Source organism: Sebastes umbrosus, chromosome 19 (assembly GCF_015220745.1).
Source record: "Sebastes umbrosus isolate fSebUmb1 chromosome 19, fSebUmb1.pri, whole genome shotgun sequence".
Taxonomy (NCBI): Eukaryota; Metazoa; Chordata; class Actinopteri; order Perciformes; family Sebastidae; genus Sebastes; species Sebastes umbrosus.
The window spans coordinates 15901039-15922363 of NC_051287.1; the positions used below are offsets into that span (position 1 = coordinate 15901039).

The 21325-nt window shown below is 39.7% G+C and overlaps 1 protein-coding gene across 2 annotated transcripts in view; it reads right to left on the reverse strand.

The window, feature by feature from the left end:
- plppr1 (phospholipid phosphatase related 1) overlaps positions 1 to 12983 on the reverse strand; it is a 60557-nt gene extending 47574 nt beyond the window's left edge. For both annotated transcript variants that reach the window (XM_037753359.1, XM_037753360.1), the window contains exon 1: positions 12781 to 12983. The gene's annotated coding sequence lies outside the window, so the exon portion shown is untranslated. The remainder of the gene's footprint in view (positions 1 to 12780) is intronic.
- Positions 12984 to 21325: the final 8342 nt, after the last annotated feature.

Sequence of the window (21325 nt, forward strand, 5' to 3'; positions counted from 1 at the left end):
TGCCTTGTTCTGTGGGCCATGCTGCAGAGGGAATAAAACTGGCAATTTGACAGTTGGACTGTGAGCTTGATGATTTGACTGGGGGCTCTGTGACAGCTGATTCAAATCAGAAAATTTAAGGGGGCCACACTCAATGTCAAAGAGTTTACACCACATTCACTTATTTTCTCACTCGCCATGAAGAGCCTCGCAGCTCTGAGGAGTCACGGCAGCGCTGAACAATCGGACCTCGTCACGGTAAAGTCTTAACATGATTTCTCTTTCTCTCTAGCCTCGAGACATGGCGGTTTCAAAAGAGGTTCCAAAGATCATAACCAAGGAGCGTTTTTCTTCCCATTCCAAGAGCCAGTTAATTACAGTCAGATGAAAGGTGATCAGATCGTCTTCCCAGAGGCGAGCTCATCAAACGAGCAGCCTACAGGCCTTGTCAGGATTCATCAGTCTCTCCTCTCCACTCAGCCGGCCTGTGATGACTTTGTCTAGACGTGACTGCTCTCCCTCTCTGAGACGGCGAGAGCCGACTGTGAAATATTGAGCCCACGAATATCATCTGATTGACCATCTCCTGGTCTCCAGCTGAGTTGTTCTGGCTGACTGGGACTAAACTGTCCCAATGACAGAGTTGGTGATAGAGAGCTGGGGAAATATTACCCTCAGTTACACCGGGCCTGTTCTCTTCTCTCCTTCTGTATTGAGCGAAGGAGCATCAGTTATTCAACTATTACAAATGCCAGAGTTTTGTTTCAGAATTTGAACAGTTTAGATCTTTGAACCAAGCTTAATGGTCTATATGTTTTAGAAGAAACTAGTGCTGACACAAATAAACAATTAATAATCATATTCATTTATCGAGTCGCTGATTTCAGCTCGCCAAATGCAAGGATTTACTGCTATTGAACTCTGCAATAGAAATGGTCCGCCAGTGTCTACATTGATATTTTTGCTTATTATGATGTAATTTCTCTAAGTATATTCAATTGCTCATATTCATATATCTGTACAACCTAAATAAGGCTGTCCCGAATACCATTTTTTGGGCTTCGAAGCTTCGGTGAGCAATATTAAAAAAGGTATTCGCCGCACTACCACACAAACATGCACCTCTACACACTCTGAACTAACAGCGATATCTGTCTTAGAATAACTAATAATGATTCATGTTGAATATGAGTAATGAATAATGTTGGATTATTCCTTATTTCATGGGCTATTTTGGGATTTATACTTTATTATTACACTTATGTAAAAAACAAAAAAAAGCTTTCAAATACGGATTTGGAGTTCGATTAATATGGCAATGGTCGAAGCTTCGACGCGTTCAGGTCAGCCCTAAACTTAAGCTGAGAAGTAATGTAAATCAATAAACCATAAAAATGGGTAAAAGAATTGAAATTGTGCCATAAATAAAAAAAAATTAAAAAATCTGGCATGTTTTTTCCTAAAATGTTACTAAAGAAACACACAAAACATATTGATCTAAAATATATCTAAGTGTAGAAACATGAGAGATATGCTCATTTTAATGAGCAGATCGAGTGCAAAGGTGTTTTGATCCACACGTAACGTAATGCAATGACATCATCACAAGCGTACAACAGGATGACGTGAAAGACAGAAAAACTAGCTTTCCGCTGCAATAAGAATGAAGGCTCTAGCTGTTATGTTTTTTTATTTTACATCCATTTAAGCCAAACAGGATCATGCAAACAACGATCTTTAGCAGACATTACGGGGCAATACTCAACGGTGCCAATAAATGATCGAACAGTTAATCAAAACATGCATCTATAAATCAAACTGCGCATGACCACCTACAAAACCGCAAAATGACATTTTTACAACCAATGAAATAAATCATGTTAATTAGTGAGATTTAGAGATGGCAGCAGGCTTGAAAGGCATGAGAGTGGTATTGATATTGTCATGTAATTCTTGGCAAGAAAGTAAATAAGCATATTTCCTAAAATGTCTAATTATCCCATTTACTTTCACACTGAATGATTCATCTACTATATTTACTAATTATGACTCAAAAAAATAGCATGCATGGCCAACTTTCGACTCGTCTGCAAAAAGACAGAACCACTTTCGATGACACTCATTGTGACTGGACCACACAGACTAAATGCATGTATATGTATAAACCACTTTAATACTAGTAATAGTAATATCACCTTTGCTGCTTTCCTAAGGTTGATGTAGAAATGGTTATCATGATTACTTATCCACACAGCACACTAATTGATGCTATTTTGAGATTTAGTTTTTTTTTGCATGAAAACCAAGGAACAAGTTTTGCTGGGAAACACACCAACTCAGCATTCCAGTCTGCGTCCAAATCTACCCTACACTGTTGTGCCTTTTTATTTGACTACAGACAAATCATCGGATTTTGGATGCTGAAAACGCTCCTGCTGTCACCAATGGATTGTTTCTCACATTTAGACCATAAATCGCCTTTTCCACAAGACTTCTTCCTGAAATCATAACACAGAAGTGCTCTCGCTCTCTCTCTCTCACAGACACAGAGCTGTCCCATGGCTGCCACTCTTGCCAACGGAGCATCTTTGTTGCTATAAATAGTCGGTTTTCATACTTCCCTTGCGGCTTTCTTACATGGGAAATCAATTTCTCTGTAGAAAACAATAATAATGGCTTTTCTCTCTGAGCATTTGTTGACAAATCAGTGCAACTTCTGACAATGCACATCCAGTGCATTTGCGCTGCTGTCTTGAAGAATATCATTCCAGACTTTGTCACATAGAACCGTGTGTTAACATGAAATAACGTTGTCGTCTTTCCTCTCCTATCTTCCCTCAGATCTTAACATCAGAGAGGACAGTGACTCACGGCGGGATAGAGCGAAAGCAAACGGCAGCGTGAGAAACAGAAAAGACACGAGAAAGACAAACAGAGGAGAGGAAAACAGACAAAATGAGGCGTAAATCATGTTTAAGAAGGTGGTTCATTTTGGGGGAGAAGAAGCTTTGCTATACCTCTTCTGGGACATACTGCTTGTCATTTTCACTAGGAATTAGAGACAAACTCTTAATGGTTTCTCTTCTTACTGGCAGCCACAGTTCTTGGCGCCTCCACTTATCACACCTACAGTACCATATGCACACATGAAAAGTTATATTTAGGGTTGACCGTACAGTATATGGATTCTAAAGATCTATGCTTTGTCTTATATTTTCAAACTGAGGGTGCTCATACTGTAGCTTATACTTAATTTTGTCAATTACTTTGCAAAAAAATCAATTACCAGTGCAATTTACCCTTGTAATATGTTACAAATGCATTATTATAAAATGCCCTGAGACCTACTGTTGGCAAAGAAAACGAATTATACAGAAAATATGATTTTTACAACCTCACTTTTACTTTTAATTCACTTTCACCTGAGTGATACTGAGCTTTTAACTTAGTGAAGATGTTCAACAACTTTGTCAGCATTAGCAATCAAGTCTAATTAACTCGCTGTGTTGACACACATACGGTGCAGAAGCAAAGCACTCATTCGTCCCCCACAGAGACGCCGCAAGTTCAAGCCCTCGAATTGGTCGCGCATTCCAACAAACACAATTAATTGCCAGTGTTCGGGTGTGGGAAGCCAGTGAGGGATCACGTAGAATGAAATTGAAGCAGCAGAACCAGGGAGATCGTTTTTATCATTCTGCCTTGTCAAAGCACACCCAAATCTCTGACTAAACTGTTAGCAACCAAGTTGCATTGTGGGTAATGCAGGCGCCAGGTTTGGGCAAGGAAGAGGAATGTGTGGGATTAAAAAGACAATATTTCTGGTTTGGGTGTGGGAAGCCAGTGAGGGATCATTAAAATCTAAAATGAAGCAGCAAAACCAGGGATATTGTCTTTTTTATCATTCTTCCTTGTAAAAACACACCCAAATCTCTGACTTGTTAGGAACCAAGTTGAATTGTGGGTAATGTAAGCGCCAGGTTTAGCCAAGGAAGAAGAATATCTGGTATAATAGAGACAATATCTCTGGTTGTGCGGCATTGATTTATTTTTTTTTTTAACTGTTGTTCGGGTGTGGGAAGCCTATGAGGGATCATAAAAATCTAAACTGAAGCAGCAAAACCAGAGATATTGTCTTTTTTATCATTCTTCCATGTCAAAACGCACCTAAATCTCTGACTTAACTGTTAGCAACCGGGTTGCATTGTGGGTAATGTAGGTGCCATGCTTAGACAAGGAAGAAGAATGTACGGAATTAAAAAAAAGACAATATCTCTCCAGGAACCATTGATTTTGAAAACATACATATTGGAAACTTGCTGTGTGTCTTTAATACATGTTAAGTGATTCATTTCTCACTATAATAATGAAAACAATGCTAACCACAGTGAAGATTAGTATCACTAGATTGTGAGGAATTTTTTGTCTTTCTGACAGAAAGCTTACAATATACAGTAGAGGACACACAAATGTCAAACGGAGAGACGAGATGAGATCAGAAACACAACAAAGTCGACAGTAAAAGATCAGGAATATCCTTTTAGAAAAGAATCAAAACTTCTCAAACTAAGATAGAAAAAAGAACATTTCCCCAGAGAAGAGAAGCAAGACATGAAGAAGCAGCTGAGGAGATATTAAGCTCAGATACTGCTAACCAGTGACTCATACAATCTCAAAAGTCTTCAAACACATATCTGTATTTCCACATATCAAGGGTTTGCCTCAGCTGCTGGATGGAGTTTCACCCTCATGTCCTTTTTCCACATTTGTCTCTGAAGTTTGTTTTAGCTCATCGCCACAGCCTTGATCATTTTTGCTTCAATGTCATACCTCTGTCTGCTCTTTTTTCTCAACTGTACAAAAAAAACTGTCAAATTTCATGATCACCTATACTTCATTATCACTATTGAATATTCTGCTATTGAATAAACAGTGTGGTGACACCTTTATGAGGCGTTCCTGTTCACTTTTGGTTTGACATTCCTTCTCAATACAATCTACTTTTATTGAGTTATTATTGATTCTTCATAGGGACGCTTAAGGCTAAATATGTTTTATAATATTGTATTTCTTCTAAATTAAATGCTATACATTCATATTAAAAATCAACAGTTCTGGTTAAGCTCATGCAGTGAATTAATGCTGCAGGAAAAGTGGTTGTTGCTTTGCATCCCAACAAATGCCATTAGTAAACAACTGCAAGTGCTTCAGGTAAATTTGCATATGTATGAATGTAAATTCTCAAGTTGGGAAAATGCATTTCCAAGAGTCCCCCCAAGGCCTCTGTGTATGTGTGTGTGTGTTTTCACTCCGTGTGTTGAATGCTGAATGATGCTGTGCAAGTTTTTTTTGTCATGCTGCCTCGTAACATCTCCAGATTTCGGTCTATACTTAGATCAAACAAGCTCTTGATCTCTGAGTGTTCAGCTTTTTTTTCAGCCCTGTAACACCCATCAGAACCATCACAGCACCGTCCTCCCCCTCTGAGATTTCTCAATATTCCTACAATATCATGCTAGTGCAGCGTCTATTCATCCTTGCAAACATTTAATTCAAAAGTACATCTGTGTTTGTACTGTTGCTGTGTAAAGATATGTTGAAAGGCTCTTAGCCTTACTCTTAACCTGTTGTCACTTTATGTCTCTAGAAGACACACAAGTTTGACTTGTTAGTGCAACTGTCCCATAACAGATAACATTATAATCCATATAGTTAAAGGACACTTCTACAGATAAGACCACCACCAAACGTTTGCCGTAATCTTCACAAACCACTGATTCGTCACAAAAAGACAAAAGCAAAGTTCTGAAATCGACAATTTGGATGAAAACTATACGCAAACACTGACACAGCAATGACACTGAAAAGATGAAGAGTAATCTTATAAAGTCGTCCATCAAGTTAAAGTTTGTTGTTTCTGTGTTTGGTTTGTGGTCCCGTCTTAGATGCTCTCAATTTGGACTGAGTATCTTAACCGTTATATCCAACTGGATATCAAATCTCAATGTTTTTTGGTACTGACGCACAGAGCAATGAAAAATGTCGAGTAAGTTTGCATTAAATGCCTAATAGACACACAGTCTTTTTAACATATTCTTCAATCAAACATAATTTTATAATTTCCATCTGTAATTTTACCAATTTTTGACTGTATTTTAATGAGGCAAAACTATTTTTCAGCTGCAACATTTAACATTTGACAATAAAAGTTTGACTCAGCTGGCCTATCGACACTATTAGCAAAAAATTTCAAACACGTACACCTCAAAAATATAGAATACAAACAGACATGGATTATGGATGTGGTGCCCTTGGGTGCCCACACTCTGTGTTCGCCCCCCTACTCCCACTTTACATGTAAAAAAAGGCAAATTTTCTACGGGGAAAGAAAACCATAGATTTACATGAAATTATAGCTAAAGCACAGGCCAGGCCCAGCGCCACGAGAGGTCTTAAGGGGGCTTAGGCTCTCAGTTATATATATTTTTTTGGCCCCTCTGTTCATGCTTTATGTATTTACAGTATAGAAAAATAGCAAAAGCTGTTTATTCAGAACCATGGACAGCGCTGTTTGTTGTATGTAGATGGTGCGTGTGTAGGAGCGGCGCTGTTCAGTACTGAAACGAAGCGGAGGACATCGATAAACAGACAGACAGAACACGTCACTTAGTTTGGTGCATTTCGTGGTTGTAAATAGAATTTTCGGCCATAATTCTATGGAAGTTTTTATTGGACTTTATTAGTTGTAATTCACAGAAGACATTCCACAAATGTGTACCGTGATTTCCAAATATTTCACTATCCACAAACATTTGTGTTGTGTAAAGTCACATCCACAAAAATAAAAGGCGATTTGCAAATACGCATAACTTACTCTGTAAATACGTATTTTAAGGTTTACATGTAAAGTGATATTTACACATTTGTGCATCTTTTTCTACACGTGAAATGATATTTGCGCATTTGTGGATCGCTTCCTGTGGATTTATGGGCCACATGACATTTGTAACTTTCCTCCTGTTTGTTTACAGAATTGTATTTGTAATTGTAATCTGTGGATTACAACTAATAAAGTCCAATAAAAACTTCCATATAATTTCTCGGAAAGAGAGAGATACAAGCCACAAACAGCTGTTTCTACGCACCTCCCCCTGCCATATCAGTTGAGCAGACGTTGGCTTCCCTGCCAGCGCAAATGTTAACTTCGCTGCTAGTGCAAACCTTAGTTTCTGAACAAAAGAGTTTGCGATCGCAGGTACATTTTGAATCGTGGCTATGTGCGGTGTTTGATTTTCTTTTTCTTTCTTTTTTTCGTTTAGAACAACCGCTTAATTGATACCTGTTCATTTTTCAATTTGTCTGATATGATATAACATTTTTTCTGTGAAGTCCACTGCGTCATTGTGGACTACTTGACTGTGATTTGCAGAAATACCAGGTTTTAACAGAATAGACAGACAAAAAAAGGTGCCAAGCATTCAAATTTGAATTTAAAAATTTGAATTTCAAAGTTATGAACGAAGTTTGGAACTAACTCTTCACCAAACTGTCGTGGTTTACATTATTAAATGTGATGCCCTGATATTTTTCGGTGTAAACCCAAATTGGCAATGTCTAATTCCTTCTTGATATGGTCAGTTACCATGTATGTTACCATGTAAAAATACACACCCGGGGCTCTGAGCCAGCAGGGACATTTGGCTACAATTTCAAGTATTTCTCCTTTAGCTCCAACTCCCATTAGAACTAATTATATACACGAGCTTGGGCTGAGAAGCTCACGGCGTATTCTGGCAAGCTACAAATACTGGCTGTATTTCTGTCCTCGAGCCAACGACATACCACTTTTCCCTCAAATTAATCAAGCTTCCTTGTAAATATAGATGTTTAGCCACATTAGTTACTGTATTTGTATGGCTTCTGGCAAACGGATCGTAAATATTCATGAAGTGCCGCCAGCGTTCCCATTCTTCCTGCTCCTCTCTGACACCATATCACCTGTATGTATCAGCCTCCTTATAGATAAAGGGAGGGCCAGTCCGTCTCCAGAGGCAGGCCTTATCTCACCTTAGGGCTGAGCATTCCCAGGAGACTTCATGGTGACAGATATATTGTCCAATCATGCTCTAATAACACTGCCCCCACATCTTGTGGTAATCAAATTACCTGCCATCAATGGACCTTGGAAAGGGTTTATGTGTGTGGCAGTCTGTATGTATGTGTGTGCATGAGATCAATAGCCATGTCTCTGGTGTGGGAGTGGAGGAGGAGTTAGATATCAGACATCAGGTCAGAGGTCAGTGCTTCCTGCAGCCTCACTATTATATGGCTGACTGGTGGTTTTTTAACAACGTAAGGCATCTGTCTGTGTCTCCCTGTCATTATTGTAATTTGTAACACATTTCAGAACAGCACCTTATGATTTTTTTCTGCCACGTGTTAAGTCCATATAGCAGCTTTGTGTGCTCCATAAGGCAGCAAGAAATAACTGAAACGTTTGATTGTAAATAGCCAGAAAAGGCATTTTTCTGTATCCAGTTTCCCTGAGCTCTGCACTCGCTTGTGTTCAGTTCAAGAGGCATGTTACATTTCACTCGCATGTTTTGATTCATCCCTCGTGATGTGACGAGGTAATCACACACCAGAGCTGAATTTCATTTTGACAAAATCTCATGGGATGCTGCTCCACTCTGTTGCAAGCAACCTTCTCGTTGTCCTTCATTTGGAAACATAGGATGACAAGACGAGCATGTTTTGTAGCTTTATGCTAAAAGCTGGGCACGATTGTGTCAGAGTCTAAAATCACACAGATCACGGCACAAAGATTGCAAATAGACAATTTTGAAAACAATGACATAAAAATATCCATTAATGTTTTTCCAGGACCAAAACGAAGCATCCAAACTATCCCAAAAGATAAGCACAAATGGGACAAAGAAGAGTTGTACGAACCAGGAGTGAAATAAAATATCGACACACCTGAGTATGCAAAATTATGATTTGTGATACTGTATAGATTCTCAAAAACACTATTGATTTTTAAGTATTAGTTAACATGCAAAGATTATGGCAGACTGCACAAAAAAGTAGTGCTATGATGTTGGATGCTACAGGGACATAAATAATGGGATAAATGCAAATTCTTGCCAATACACAGCTCTAGTACGAACAGGTAAATGGAGCCAGTTTACACAGACTATAGTGACTGTGGTAGCCCATAAACAACTATAGATCCAAACTGTATCCAATACACTGTAATAAACCAACATTAGACTAATCATGACTTTTCACAGACTAAAACAAAATGTATTTAATCATTGTTAAATAAAACAAGACTAAAACTGACAATAATAAAATGACTGAAATGTCAGCAAAACTGACACATTTTTGTCAAAACACAAAGTTCAAATCAAAACAGCCGGTTAGACTGTTATCAGGTCATTGAATGGGCATTATCAGTGGTTATCAGCCACAACGATCTGGGTCAGAAGGGGCCTGCTACACCCACTAGTAGGTTTTATCATCGATTCACATGAGGGATTACCGATAGAAGGAAGACGACAGCGACAGCATGGAACTATGGGATGGAGGTTGTGGGCAATGAATGGGAATAAAACACAGCGCTTTCAGTTCGGAGGCCGGGGTTCGCATCCTGTGTGAAACTGCATTGTTATCTTTGTGTTTACAAGCGTTAAGTTTCACTTTCACTTTACGAAAGTAGTTATTTTAAGCCAAAACACAATGTTTTTCCCTAAACTTAACTAAGTGGTTTTGTTGCCTAAACCTAACAAAGTTGTAGTTTTGTTGCCTAAACCTAAACAAACTGTTGTGTTTGTGTTCAAAACATAACATTTCATTCAGTTTTAAGTGTGTTGCTTTAAAGTTTTGCTTTCACTTTTACAATGTAGTAAGCGTAGTAGGCCCCTACTGACCCACTTCTATGAGGCTTATAACAACGAATCGGGTGCTCAAAATCAGGTGTTCAAATTGTGACATAATAATCACAATAATGATATGGATAAATATGATGAAACATGAATTATGACAACAATAAGAATCATGATTAGTTAAATAAAGGCTGATGTTAGAAACTGAGACCTCACATCAGAATTATTGACGTTGCTGATGATGTCACAGGCGAACGTCACTACAGTATATCACTGACAGGGCATGATGATGTCACTGTGACCTCATCCTGTTTTGCAGTCTGATTGGTCAAAAGTGACATAACCTTTCAACACACACTACAGCAAAACAAGGCCTTCGGTATGAGTATAGAATGGGACCTTTTACACATGCACTCCTGTGGGCATTCACTTCTCTTGTATGCGAGACGCATTTGCATACTCAAACCTTCAACACACACACTGTATAAATTCACACTTGTGCCGCTATGTATAAACGGCATGGTGGTGGGTTTGTGCCAAGAGGATTCTTCTTGCGTTCGGCGGGCCCTGCTGACAGCCAAGGAGAGGCTCACATGATGCCCAGCCACCTGCCACCCGTCTGCTGAATAATACCATTCGCCTGCTACAGTATACTACAGGGACGAGGATGAATACACCTGTCAAATATAAACACACACAGCACAAATGCACAAATTCACAGGTGCCCTGCTACAAATAGCTGGTAGAGATATGCACCTCTCTGGGTGGGTGATACTATCAGCCAAGGGACTCGAGGAGGATTCAATACAGATGGCAAAATGCAGACGGGCAGGAAAAACAATATATCCCCACCTCTGTGAATGGAAGCAGATAGGGAATACTATCCAATAATTAGAGAGATAGACAATAGATATGGGCAACACTGACTTCTGCTATATCAGGTAGGGCTGGGATGATACACCTATCTCCCGATTCGATACTATCACGATACTTCGATGACGATATGTATTGCGATTTTTAAGTATTGTGATTCTACAAGTATTGTGATTCGATATTGTGATTTATTGCAATTTTTGTGAACTCTTTAAACACTAGACCATGGGAAAAAGTTGAATCATACACTCCTAGGGACTTTTACTTTGGAAAATATCTAAATTAGTACAGTAAAAATGTTTGATTTTCAGCATGTATGTAGTCAGAGATGTCCTGAAGTCAAATATATCATTAACATTGTCAGGAATTATTTATAACATTTTTTCCAGCAACCCAAAAATCAAAGAATAAACACATTTGCCTCAACGGACATTGCCACACGTGTATACTTTCTCTGACTTCGCCAAGTCCGTCGCTAGCTCTCCCGTCAGCTCCATTCTCTCTATACATCCACGATCAGCTCCATCCATTTGAATGCATTTAACATAAATGTCAGTATATGGGTGCTCTACAGTTGTGGCATCGGCTGATTTGACCACGGAGATGAGAGTGATGGTTGGCTCGACCGCACGTTACCGCAAGACGACAACGTTTCCTGTCCATGACGGAGTTAGCATGCAGCTTTAGCCATGATGTCTAGCTCTGCTTTTTCTGGCAATGTGTGAAACCCAAAGTGTTTCCATACTTTAATGGATGTGTAGTGTTTGGATTTAAAATGTGAGAGTGCAGGTTGTATCCACATGGACCCTCCACCGTTTCCTACTTTCTCATTGCGGCCGGTTTGTTTTGGTTGACGGATACGGAACGGATATGATGTCACGTTACTCAGACTACAACAATAAAAGCGGTAACTTTCTTCTACCTCCACATAGACTCTAATGAAGCAAATATATCAATTCTGGCATTAAAAAAATGTATTTCAAAATCGTAAAAAAAAAAAAACACGATAAATAGGTGAATTTTTTTTGTTTTTTTTCACCCCTAGTATCAAGGGTCCAGTATGGTCACTGCTGGTCTGCTGAGCAATTCAGCTCATCTGCAACACCTCTCAACTGGACTCAGCAAATAATTAAATTGTGTCATTATCCAACCACAGATGTTTTTAACTGTATTGTTTGATCTTACAGTCAAATATATTATCCTCATGCATTTTGACCTTATTATCCAGAGAGCAGCTGAGGACCAAAACAGACATTAATCCCAAAAAAAAGCCCTTCCTTTACATCAGAAATAGGATTTTATTCCCATTATGTTTCCTTTTTAAGAGCACTATAAGAAGATGAAGAGGTTTGTCTCCTCTATTCCAGTTCTCCAGCTATAAAGGCCAAGCCTGCACATGCCATGCACAGCACCGTTCTGTGAATATGATGATAGGAGAAGCAATCAGAAGAGGAGAGGTAGGATGATGACACACTGAATTAACAACCCTTATACCGCTCCATACAAGGCATCTTAACAAGCATGGCATTTCAGTCTTTCAGTGATGTGAAAAGCACCAACTGCGCCGTGCATGTCTATGGGAGGAGGGGGGGGGAGGATGATGAGATGGGCCGAATTTTTTTTTTTTCCTTCCTGGACTGAAGACACACATTTTTGCTCCTCAGCAACGAAGGCAAAACATTTTGCACTAATGTTTGGTTTTTCTGCCATAAAAAATGAGAGATGCGCAGCACTAATAATGCTCATATTACTGGGCACAAAAATGCACATTTGTAGCTGGGCGTAAATAAGCCCTGGAGGGCGGTCACTGTTGCTGCTGGAGACAGGTGTCTGTCTAAATACCGATATTCTCATTAAAAAACACTATTCTCCACATCTTTACGCACTGGGATCGTTTCCATCCAGAGCTTTGATTCCGTTCATATCTATCTATCTTATGACTTGATTACGGTCCGAACTTGCCTCAGCAACAGACAATAGCTGCACAGTTCCTCTTCTATTTCTCCCCCCACAACACAGCATCTCTCTCTCTCTCACTTACCGCGCTGGGATGAAGCAATATTCCAGAAAAAAGGCGAATCCATTAAAAAGGAAAATAAAGGAGGAGGAAAAAAAGGAGGCGAAAGGAGGAAAACCCTGTGAGCGCTCCCGCTACTACTCGTACTATCTTACTACTCCTCCATTGGGCTCAGCGGAGCTCTCGGGTTTTTGTGATGGGGATCACGCAGCGTGTGAGCGCGTGAGAGGCTGGATGCTGTGCCTTGTCGGAGGGGGCGGGGACAAACACGCGCACTCGGGTCCAGTGGAGCGTGCGTAATTTTGTGTAGGGGAGTGCAGGGACCTTGTGTGTTACAAGCAGCAATATTCCCAGCCAGCCTGCCCTATAGACCCCCAATTCCAATAGGACACACTACTACCCTCCTTTCCTTTCCTTTCCTTTACTCCAGAGAGGCTGCTTTGTGGCTTTTTCAATCCTGCTTCATATTCATGATGGGGCTTCACACGTTTTTACAGTTAGACAGGCTGAATGGCTGCTATATAGCCTAGTTACAGAGTGATTTCAATATAAAACCATTTAAAATTCATATTCAAATGTGTTGTTGTATTTGCCCAAAAATGTTTTTTCATGCAGTTTTCCATCATAATTTATCTCAGGTAGACAAATATGGTGCACTAAAAGTCTCTCTCTCTCTCTCTATATATATATATATATATATGTAATAATAATAATAATAATAATAATAATAATAATAATAATAATACTGTATTCAAGTCCAAAGATACAATTTTGTAAAATATATGTATATATATATTTATTTATTTTTACAATTTATTTTACAAAATTCGAGTACATTACTGTTTTACTGATTACTGTCAAATTTGTATATATATATATACAAATTTGACAGTCTAACTGAGATAAATTTATGATGGAAAACAGCATGAAAAAACATTTTTGGCAAATATAACAACACATTTGAATATGGGTTTTGAATGGGTTTGTATTAAAATTACTCTGTAGCTAGGCTATATAGCAGCCATTCAGCCTGTCTAACTGTAAAAACGTGTGAAGCCCCATGAATTTTATTGCCGTCAAATATATATATTTTTATATATATATATATATATATATATATATATATATTTGACAGTAATCAAATGTACTGTAATCAAGTCCAAAGATACAATTTTGTAAAATTGCAGACAAGCAAAATAATAGAAGAAACCCCAATTGTTAAATCTAAATGAAGCACTTACTCACAAAACAACTACAGTGAAGTGATTGAATGACACGTGACAAAAAAAGCAATATTCAGATATTAATAAAGCTTTTACAGGCTGGTTTTATGATTGGTTGATATTTGTCCAACTAACAGTGCAGTAACAGCCAAGGCTAATTTGTTAGAGACCAATGTGGTGGCGCCTTAAAATGCAGTTCCTCTAATAGCCACTAGATGTTGGCTCCAAGACAGTATCAGAATGTATTGCAATCAGTGGGCAACCTCCGGGTTCTGAAAAATGAAGCCAACACAAAGAACGTATATCAAAGAATGTAGAAGTAAAGAGGCGAAACTCTAGTGCTTTTTTTGACAATGGCCGCTGGGTGGCTCTGCAGTAGTGCTGCTGCCATTTTGGACTGAAAACCAAAACAACCACACTTAAATAAGCCTCATTTAAATCATTATGTCCTAAAAGTTGTTAAATTAATAAATTGTCGAATCCAGAGTTATTTTCCTCAGGATAATGATGAACACGCATCAGATCCATCAGATCAACTGTAAATCCCTTTGTTTTTAATTGACTTGCCTGATTAAATAAAGGTTAAATAAAACAAATAAAAGACCGCCAGGACTGCACCACCCTGCATGTTCATATGACATATCCAGTTCTGCCAAATTCCTGCTAGCTGTATGCGGCCGTAATAATGGATATATTGGCTGTAATTCATCACTTTTATTATCTTATAATGCACCCATGGGCTGTATGCTGTAAGCCTGTACCGTGGTGGATTTATTAACGTCTCTGTTCCCAAACAACAGCTAACGGCCAGTAGCTAGTAGTGTTAGTAGCATGACGTAAACAGAAATTAATTTAGTTATAGGCTATTTAAGACGCAGGGCAAAAGCACAGCACACAACCTCTTATACATCCATGGTCTGTGGTCTATTGTACATCGATTTTGGAGGTCCTTGACATGAAACATTTTGAGATCGTTCTCACAATCTGGATTTTTCTAACTTCCATTTATGTCCATCATTCACTTTATGCTCCTCTGGGAAGCGGCCGGGCAAAATAGTTTAATGAAGGGCATGGGCAAAAACCAAGATGGCAATCGACAGCCTAAATGCCAAGGTCGAGGCTTCCAAACAGTCCAAAAACCAATGTGTGACGACACAGTGACTACGTCCATTGCTTACATACTGTCTATGATTGCAATGAGTCATTATGAAAGAAAAAAACACAAAAGACGATGAATTTAGATCATTTTACCACACACTTGAGGATTTAAGGCTCAGTCCCATCTCTGTCTCCCCCCCTTTTCCACCATTGAGTCGTCGCTCTACCTCATTGCATGATAGCACAGCTTGTCTCAAAGTCTAAATCTGCGGCCCCACCTCTGCGACCCGGCTAGTCGTAGCATTAGCACGGCGAAACGCTCTACTGCCAAAACTGGGACAGACACGTCAAAGCGCGCCCATCTCTGCTGCAAGAAATTACTGAAGAAACACTGGTGTGTTCAGTGATCTAGATTCTGGGAGCACGCTACATTACACTCTGCGCTCAGACTCCCCCTCTTCCAATCCTCTGCTTTTTCAGCCTAGTTCTTTCAACTACCTCCCCTCGTCTCTCATCGTGTGGCCTTCGGTCACATTAATCAAACTGAGCAGAAAAACTGATGCTACTGTAAAATCAAGAAAAGTGCAGTCAGCACAAGTTATATTTAACAGTATAGCGACGAAGTGGTCTGAAGATGTGGTGGATGAATTTGGGGGTGTTGTACTGGATATTAATGGGGGCAGTAGTAGCCTAGAGGAAGACAATCAGGCTCAGGACTGGAGGGTTGTGGGATATAAATAACCGCCACGGTACTCTTGAGCCATTTATGTTACCTCTAATGGCTCGGGGCATCTGTCTAGTTGCTGACAGCAGAAGACTGTGGATGTATCCGTCCGTGCTGAGGTAGTTAATGTGTGAATGTGAGGAAGGGTGACATCAGCCAAGAGAAAGCATTGACTTCCAACAAACTCTAAGGTAGAATTTTGAACCCAATCTGAAACTGACCTTTGAAAGATCAGACACGTATAAATAGATTTTGATTAAACGTTACAAGGTCCACTCAGGATAGACCTGAGGATAATTGGACCAAAAAACTGGTCTACCTGAACAGACCCAATAGAGGGTGAACACCAACACTGGCTGCAGCAGAAGAAGTACTCAGACCTTTAATTAGGTAACAGCAGATATAAAGTACTATTGTGTAAAATCACTCCAGTGCAAGTTAATTTTCATTTTAATCTTACAGCAAATGTGTTTAAGTACCAAAATAGAAGTTGTTAATATGCAGAAAACAGCCCCTCTGGGTGCTATGTTATCATAATGGATTATTGTTATTGATGCAATTTGCTGTTGTAGTAAGTTGGGGTGTTGGTAATTTGATCTGCTTCATATACGTTTGTGTAATAACGCACCATGTTTTAAAACTGATCATGTGTTTTATTTATATTAAATATATATACATATATTCAAAATTCTAACTATGGATGCGGTGAAGTAGAAGTAATAAGTACCATGCTGTAAAATGGAAATATAGTAAAGTACAATTACCTTACAATTGTTCCGAAGTACCTGACTAAATGTACTTTGTTACTGTCAGTTTTCAGTTCAAACTTCCTGTCTTGCCTCCAAAAAACAGATGTTACCCTGTGGAGATTATGACGATTATCATGCCATTAGAGCTGCATGATATAATCTGCTCAGGTCCACTCAGGTATTAGACATATTGATGCACAGATCCAAGACCTGTGGTAACACAACGGGCTCCAGCCCGACCCCACGAGACTGCATGTTATTTGGGCCAGACTGATGGACCTGTGATTGCAAAATTTGTGAAATTTGATCTAATGGATAATTGTTTTGTCTCAATCATAGACTGTATATAAGAAGTAGACATCACCAACTGGTTTGTGGACTGCCATTTTGATGCCTCGAGTACGGCATTTTGGCCATCGCCATCTTGTTTTTTTGGCTGTCACCATGTTGTTGTTTTTTTTTCAGAAGTGACACAAGAGGGTGTAGCTATGTACAACCAAATCCTGAACAAGACAGTTTACACAGTTTTACAGTTAACTTTCATGAACTGAAATCACACTGTGAAAGGGTTAAAGGACAACACCCAAACCGGACAACGCCATGGCAGCAACATGTCAATCACAAGGTAGCCACGCCCTAAAGCATACCCTGCTTTATGGTCTATTTGACTCTAAATGGGACCATAATTTACTAAATGAACATCATGCTGTATTGAAGAAGACTTGCAACTAGTGATTGAGAACATGTTTACAATGAGTGAATAAATCAAGAGAGAAGTAGGTTCATTTTGTCATAGACTTCTATACAATCAGACTTCTTTTTGCAACCAGTGGAGTCGCCCCCTGCTGGCTATTATAAATAATGCAGGTTTAAGGCACTTCCTCATTGGCTTCACTTTGCAGACTGGGAGGTTGCCACCTGATTTCAATATGTTTAAAGAATTTATTGATTCCAGATGATTTCAATTCCTGACATGTGTTATGCTAATTACTAAATATGTTGTGTTTTTTTTAACTGACTGACTACTGCATCTTTTCAGGACTACTTTGCCTTCTTCTAAAATACTGTGGGTGCACACTTGCTAAAGCAGTAGACAGTTAGTCTAGGTGACATGAACTGACAACCTTGCTCTAGTAATCCTGTTCTTCTACCTCTGGCTATATGTGATCACTTCATTTCCTGTGATTTTCATGATGTTGCTCCAGAGGAGGAGCAGTAGTGAATCGTCTAGAGGAAGAAGCCACATTAATTCTATTAATGTCTCATCAGCGGTGGGGGGGTCAGGGAGTATTTTGGAAAGCTCCGGTTCCCAAGGTTCTGACGTGGGTCTGCCGTGGGAAAGAGACTCATCAAGTTGTTTGTATTTACCAATATTTTCATGGCACTCTCAGCTGACACTGTATGTTGATTGATAGGACACAGTCAATGTGATATGCAGTTGCCTATTCTGCCAGAGAGTTTGTGTGATATAAAGCTTATACTGAAATGTGTTTTTTTTTTATTTATCTTTATTAATTAAACCTTTCGGAGGTAGTAAACTGTGTACCCCAGCTTTAAGACATTTAGGTACCAGCATCTCCAGTTTTTCTGCATCACAGTTCTTTGAGTTTAAAAGCACAAGGCGAGAACTCATCCGATCAGCTGCAGTCTTGCAACTGTTGAAAAGGCTTTTGAACAAGAAAAGAGGTCAGATGAGACACAAACAGCTCCATAATGTTGGTATGTCAGTGCGTCTTGACTCTTCAGACGTTGAAGTAGATAGGCTAGATTCCTGCACTGATACATTCTTGTTCTTTCTTGTTTTTACATAATGATGGTTGGGTGATGATTTGATAAAGAATAACTTCCATCCAACCATTTAAAGATTAGCTGAATTTACAGTAACTGCATTTTCCTATCTGACACTTGCAAAAACAAAAGAAGTCAAAGATTAAACTGAACAGTGTATGTAGGAGTCTTCTGATTGTGTTGAAGATCCATAATATGCACTCTTTCCCTGGGGACTACACACACACACACACACACACACACACACACACACACACACACAGAGAGAGAGAGGAATATCAGCTTTCACTACATCCCAGTGTGCACGCCTGTCATCTCATATACTGTACGCCTGCTATTCTCTCCATCTGCCAAAGAAGCTCCACACAGACTCAACAATGCAGTGCCGTGTTACACCAATCTGATAATAGAGAGTGCAATAAAGCATGTTAGTGAGGGGAACACAATAACAAGATTGTGTTTTATTAATGGCCGGGCCTATTGATGTATAGTGCTATACCAAAATCAAGTAAGATCAGAGTCTAAATAATGATGAAATATTTATAAGGCTGATCTAAACTTTAGATGACCCAGCTCTACTACCTGGAAAGGTACAACATGGAAAAGAGTGAAATATTGGAGTGGATTTGTTCATATTTAACAGATATATAGTTTAGAGAATACTATAGATCCAAGAAGCATGGATTTATCAATACACAGCAGAGTTAGGCTACTGATATTTCAGAGTCCCTCTAAGGGATGGAGAGGGGGGATGGCAGGTTAACAAGGGGCATGCATTTTGGTCATTTTGCTAACAAGGGGGATGGTAGCCTGGTGACACAAAAATGGCAAATGAATGACATTGTAATCGCAAGTCATTTTGTGTGCAATATGAAAGACGTTCTTGCTTTTGGAGTGTCATTTGTACGCCACGTAGTCTCTATTGACTGCAATGTAAAAGCATCTGCATAAATTTGCTACGCTCAGAGCTAGCGACGTAAAAAATAAAAAGCACCACTTATGGTGGGCGTATAGTGGGGAGGTGGATGGGTCCAACAAACACAGGACTTTCAACCAGGAGACTGGTGTCCGTGTCCTAAAGTGTTGTTGAGTTGAAGTCGCGTTAGTGATGTTTCTGACGTGCTTTTTAGTGACATTTGTGACGTGTTTTCCGTACTTCTGTTGTTTCGCTGCATATTTTACTTAGTTTACGTACTTATTTTAAGCTCAACCATGATGCTTTTCCTAAACCCAACTAAATGGTTTTGTTGCTTAAACCTAACTTAGTGGTTTTGTTGCCTAAACCTGACTGCGGATGTTACGTGGCATAAAAATGATACGCGAGACCGTCCTCATGACATGCTTGTAATGTCGTGCTATTTATACGCCTTCCCGTGAGATCGGGGCGAGAATGGCATTCCCCCTCATCCCCTCTCAAATCACCTACTGGATATAAGCATGTAAAGGCAAGGCAGAAACAAATACAAACGATTGCTGACAGAGAGACGTGCTTGTATTATGTCAAGCAGCAACCTCCGATGCTGAGAAATTAAGCAAACATGGAAGTGCCAAAAACTGCAGTTCCTCAAATGGCCACTTGAGGCTCCAAAAGCTAAATGGTGTCTCCATGTTAAAAAGCCCAACCTTACAGCAGAAATAAGCATGTTTACAGCCTGGTACAAATGGTTTTGGTCTCTATAGCTAATTTCCCCGTTCATGACAACTGTACGGGGGGTGGATTTTTATACAATTCACCCGTTTAAATTACATTAAAGCTTAAAGTTAGGCATAATTGAGGGCGTGGTCGCTTTGAGCGACAGATGGGTGCCGTCTCACGTCGCTAGCTGCTCGCTGTCTGCTCTGCTGTGTCACCCGGGCTCGCCTCAGCTCCACCAACGATCTACCTCTTTGCCCATTTTTGACGACAATTTTTCACTTCACTAAAATCAACACTAACCTTGATTCTCCTTTACAAAAGTCCTAATTTACCTAAGAATATTAACCATAACCTTTTTTTTTGTGTCACAAACCAGTGAAAGTGGTGTGTTTTCATACCAATTCCACATAATCCTATTAGTGGCAGAAGAAAGTCATCTTTACATCCACAGCGTGTATTCTCTGTAGCCTCTGCTCATTTCACTACATTTTGTGAGGCGAATGATAGTCACACTCCAGATCTCCCTCTTCAGCAGTTTGCCAACTGCCACGACTCCTCTCTCCGGCACTCAGTTAAGTGTCTCAGTGGGTTTCAAAAGACTCTTCCTCACTCTTTCTCCTCAGTGTACTCCATCTGAATAAGTGCTACTATCTACTTATTGATGATGGAGCTTCAGAGTCGCACTGAGACTGCTGTGTGTGTGTGTGTGTGTGTGTGTCTGTGTTTTGTGTGTGTCTACGGCCCCCATTATTCAAGAAGCTTATTGATCGGAGGGTGTTTGGTTTCTCGGCGGCTCCTAAGCGGTGGGCTCGTTTCCATGGTAACCTAACAGGCTGGCCACGAAGCACCGGCCTTGGCTGTGATCAATGTTGCTGGAGAGACTCGCAAACAGCCATTCACACACATACATGCACGCACACACACACACAGCCCTTAGACCAGACAATGAGGTTTTATATGTACTACTGTCTGTTTCCAGTGCCACCCAGAGATTCCCCTTTTCCTTGACACTACTAGAAGTAATGCACATTAAGGAACAGAGTATCACTTTACAGTGGCCTCACTCCATTTCATTAAACTATGTAGGCTATTAACTTGACAGAAAGTGCTGTACTGTAAACACAGCTGCTCACTTTAAAGGGAATATATTCCTTCAGATCTGCTAAGGTGGGTTTTTTTTTTTAGTTTTAAAGGGATTCTACAACTTTTTGTTCGTGATTTTAACAGTATTCATCTACCAGACTCACCACAATCTTCTGTTATTTACACTTCCATCTGCTTCGCTGTCATCTTTTCGACTCTCGGGGGGTGGGGGGGCTCCAGCAGCTTTCAGCGTTAACATCGAAGGTGT